At 24.3% G+C, this 5,000-nt stretch overlaps 1 protein-coding gene across 1 annotated transcript in view; it reads right to left on the reverse strand.

The window, feature by feature from the left end:
* The window catches only part of LOC101236472 (serine/threonine-protein phosphatase 6 regulatory subunit 3), a 92,875-nt gene that overhangs the window by 83,259 nt on the left and 4,616 nt on the right, over positions 1–5,000 (reverse strand). The gene's annotated exons all lie outside the window — the stretch shown is intronic.

The following is a 5,000-nucleotide window of genomic DNA, read 5'->3' on the forward strand; positions in this document are numbered from 1 at the left end:
GAACCTGTTCAGCACAAAGCAACAAAATGGACTTCCAGCTTGAGACATCTTCAATACTACATAGTTGCAGCACAGGGGAGGGGGTTACCACAAGAACATCATTCCTCTCCTGTCACCGATAAAAAAACAGTATCTCCCAAAAATCTCTGGGTTTGTCACTGAGTGATTTTATTATTATAAAATAATCCGGTCAGTTTAATCTGCTTCTTTAACAAATTGAAGAAAAAAAAGGTTTTTAGTTTCTATACATCTATCACAACAGTTTATGTAAAATATTGCAAGAGAACATTTTCATTATTTTAAACAAACCTATTTGTATTATTTTATTAATAGTAGGATTTTTTTCTTTAATTATACCACTTATGATATGATAAAAAATTTTATTATGAAAATTATTAAATACTTTTTATTTTACTTTTGTTTATATAACTAAATATATTTGTTGAAACGATCATTTTATAAGTGTACATTTAATGGAAGACATTTTGCTTCAAATATTTTTCAAAGATTGTAAAATGTTACACATAAATGGGAGCTAAAACACAAGATCAGATTAAATAATGCAGCTAAAGAAATAATGCAGCAAACACAAAAGCGGCTTTCAATGAAGCAGAGTGTATTATAAATTTGCTAGGTGTCTGAATCATTGAAAACTTGTGATAAAAAAATAATTTTTTTTAGTTGAGGGAGTTATAAACTTGATTAAAAACTTTCAAAATTGTCAAAACTTTGCACAGGCTCTTCCATTCAAACAATTTTTTTTCCTTTTTTACAAGCAATAAGAGATTCAAATAAAAAATCTTGTCAGGCCAGGGACCAAAAATAATGTACATGCTGGAATTCAACCTATCACATGCTCGAAAGTATTTGGTACTTGAAATTTGCAACTGCTGCCACATGGACAACCTTTTTAAGGAAGCTATCAATTGCTTTTTGAAAGAGATATTTACTTAGCTGTATATATTCCAATTGCAATGCAAAAAAAAAAAATAATAATAGCAAAACTATTTACAAAGATATTAATGGCAAGAAAAACAATAACTAAACAGATTTTTGCATAAATTGTGACGATTTTTTTTTCAATAGAACAAATAACTTTAAACTTATTTCTGTAGTTTTTTTTTTACATAACATGTGCGCAACATGTCAATCTAAAACAGACACAGCCAAAACTTTTAAACCGAGAGTAAGGTTAGAGTTAGTATAGATCAGCAGAGGCAAACCCAGAGTTTATTTTAGAATACCTGTATTCTGGAGGTAGCCCTCCCCTCTCCCAAAAAATAAATAATTGCCACAACCTCAATTTTGGAATATCACTGATTTTGTATTCACCTTGTTTAGTTATATCCAAAGGTAAGGAGTTGATTTAAAATCTTAAATAAAATATTTAAAAAACTATTTTATTTAAGATTTCAATAAATGTTTAAATTGCAAATACTAGGCTATTTGTAAATATTGATCGAAAGTTGTTTAAAGTTTTTTAATGATATATATGATATATAGTAACTACTAAAATTAAAGTTACTAATATGTATATGTATATATATATATATATATATATATATATATATATATATATATATATATATATATATATATATATATATATATATATATATATATATATATATATATATATATATTAGGGTGCATCCAACGCCCAATACATTCAAAAATTGATCTGTCCCTATTCTTAAAACTTTCTATTGGTTCTCACAAGACACCCTGTTAAATTTTTTCAAAATTGAATGAGATTTAGGGGGGCCACCTCAAGTCTGAAACTTGCAACAAGACCCTGAACAGAAGGAAATGTCATGTTGGGTCTCAAAAGTAGCGAAACTTTATAAAAATTTCAAAAATTGTTTTCATTTTTTTGTTAAAAATACCTTTAAAAATTTTTTTGACAAAAACATGAAAAAAAAGGTTTTTTTTAATTTTTTGTTAAAAAATAATAATTTTTATGCAATAAAACTTAGAATAATAATTCTTGTGTAAAATTTTGTTATTTTTATAAATTTTTGCTTCTTTTGAGACCCAACATGTCATACTTTTGAAAAACTTTTTTTCCTTCTGTTTAGGGTCTTGTTGCAAGTTTCAGACTTGAGGTGGCCCACCTAAATCTCATTCAATTTTGAAAAAATTTAACAGGGTGTCTTGTGAGAACCAATAGAAAGTTTTAAGAATAGGGACAGATCAATTTTTGAATGTATGGGGCGTTGGATGCACCCTAATATATATATTTATATATATATATATATATATATATATATATATATATATATATATATATATATATATATATATATATATATATATATATATATATATATATGTATATATATATTTATAATTTTTTAAATGATGTAGTTTTGTAAAACTGTTTTACTAGTTAAAAAACGAAACTATTTCATTCAGGATATGCTAAAAAAAATATGAAAAAAATAATTTTTGAATATTCTGATGAAAAAATAAAAAATAAAAATCGAAGTTTTCAAACAGCTATAACTGTTCCGTATTATTCTGTGTTATGTTAGAAGATAAATAATTAGAATGTTAAAAAACAGGCAAATATGCATGTGTTGCAAAAGAATCTAACATAGTACGCCAGGTCTTCAGTATTCTTTTGAAATTTGTAACTTATACAATAAGAACTGTTAGATAATAAAAACGATTTTTTTTTTTGGATAATCACACATTTTGCTTAATTGATTGATAACCTAGTTTTTCATACTTTAAAGTTGTTTAAAGTAGTGCATATTTTCTTGTATACTTCTGCATTAATTTTTTTTTTTTTTTTTGAAAAAGGCGGAAGTTTATTTGATATGCTATATTTAACTTGTTATTAAAAGTTGAATATCTTACTTAAAATCAACAGACTGCTAATTGATTTTCATAGTATAAATTGAGTGTCTGATATAAAGTTATCAAGTTATTTAGGTTATCAAGTTATTCAAGTTTTCAAGTTATTCAAATTTTCAAGTTAAAAAGTAAAGTTTCAGTAAAGAAAATGGCATCTTCAGGTAACTGAGTTACACTAGCAACATATCTGAGATCTGAGTTGGGGTAAAGAAAAAGTTTGTGGAAACGAAACAATCGTGGAAAATGGTACAATAATTGTTGTAAAGCTATGGTGTATGGTATGTATTCAGTATAAAAAAGAATTGCTTCGGGAGCTAACTTTATGCCCATTTCAAGGACTTTTTGGAAAAAGCAGCATTTTTAATTACAAATTGTTTAAAAGAATACAAAAAATTCAAAAAATCTTGTATTTTGATACTTGAGGCTAATTTATTTAAATTGAATATTTATAAATAATTTATAAATATATATATTCTTTTTGTATGATAAAAATAATATTATATGATTTCTTCATATTTTATTTTCGTTTTTATACTCGCGCTATATTTAATACATTTAAATATATTTTACAGCAATAAACCTGATATATAAAATAATACTGCATTTAATACCCTTCTATTGGTACTATTCATCAAAAAATGTAAAAAAGATTTATTTTTTTTTTAAATTCATATAACACTTTTTTTTTATACACGCCTATATCATATAAGAATATATTTAAGAAGTTGTATACCAGAATCTTAAAAAATCTATTTGTAATAAGTCTCTTAGAAATTAAAAATTAGACTACCTCGAATTTTAACTTACATATCACATCAACACAACATATATTTTCTCTTAATTTCCAAAAAGAATATAAAATCAATTACCAGTTCATAAAAGAGTATGGGAGTAAGTTGAACGGAAACGATAGTAATAATTAAAATTTTAGTCTAAACAGTTGAGAAACAATTGTAAAAGAATAGAACTCTTTGGTTTAAGGTTTATTTAAAAAAAAAAATCAATATAAATGTCACTATATCTTTATAGCCTAGAGATATCACAAAATCTAATCTAATTTACAAAGCACAAGAAAAATGAATCAACTCAAGAAGCGCAATAAAAAATGTTATAATTTATTCCATTATTTTAATATGACAATATATTAATATTCAAATAGATCTTGCAAAATTGCTACATTCATTTCAAAATTTTTTAAGATGCTTGAATAAAGAAACGAAATGGTTGCAAAGGTTGTTTTTCTGCCACTTTTTGCGTTGCTTGCAATTGGTTTGACTATATCTGGAATAAACTCAACAAAAATCCAATTATACAACTGATAAAACTGGAGAATAAAAGAATAAAGTCTGAATAAAAATCGAGAAACAAAACCAAAACAAAAACATAATAACAAAAACTCACTAAGTAGAGCGCACACTAATAATTCTGAGCAAAATATAAAAACTGCTATATAACTTCGAAAAACTATTATCTCGACTTTACAAGTATTTGAAGTTTATTTACTGAAGTCCTTTTAAATTATTTGTCACTCTCCTAGTTGTTAATAAAGCGATTTAAGAAATTTTACAATATATATGTTTACATTTTCAATCACAAAGAAGAAGAGAAATGAATGAACGTTTATAATAATATAATTAAGATTATTCGTTTTTATAAAACAACAATATGATGTATAACTGTTTTTTATATACTGTTGTTTTATTAGAACGATTGATTATATTTTAACATTTCAATATTGTTTTTTATTTATTATTTAATTAATTACTAAATTATTAAATAAAAATTAAATATAAAAAATTATTTAAAAAAACGTTACGTTTTTTTTTTGGCAAGTTGTTTTTCTGTCTTTTTATTGCTAAAAAAAACTTTTATTATTACAATTAAAATTTTAATATACCTGGCATGAAGTATCAACAAAATAAAATTTCAAAATAAAAAAAAATTTCAGAATAAAAAAAAATTTCATCAGAACATAATTTTAATTTTTCAAAAAAGCCTGTGCTAGACCATCTAGGCAGGCAGCCCGCATAGTTCGTGAAGACAAGTTTAGACAGACTATTTATAATTTGTGAACTCAATTACTCCTGCTTTTATATATATATATATATATATATATATATATATATATATATATATATATA

This window comes from Hydra vulgaris, chromosome 12 (assembly GCF_038396675.1).
Source record: "Hydra vulgaris chromosome 12, alternate assembly HydraT2T_AEP".
In the NCBI taxonomy this organism is placed as follows: domain Eukaryota; kingdom Metazoa; phylum Cnidaria; class Hydrozoa; order Anthoathecata; family Hydridae; genus Hydra; species Hydra vulgaris.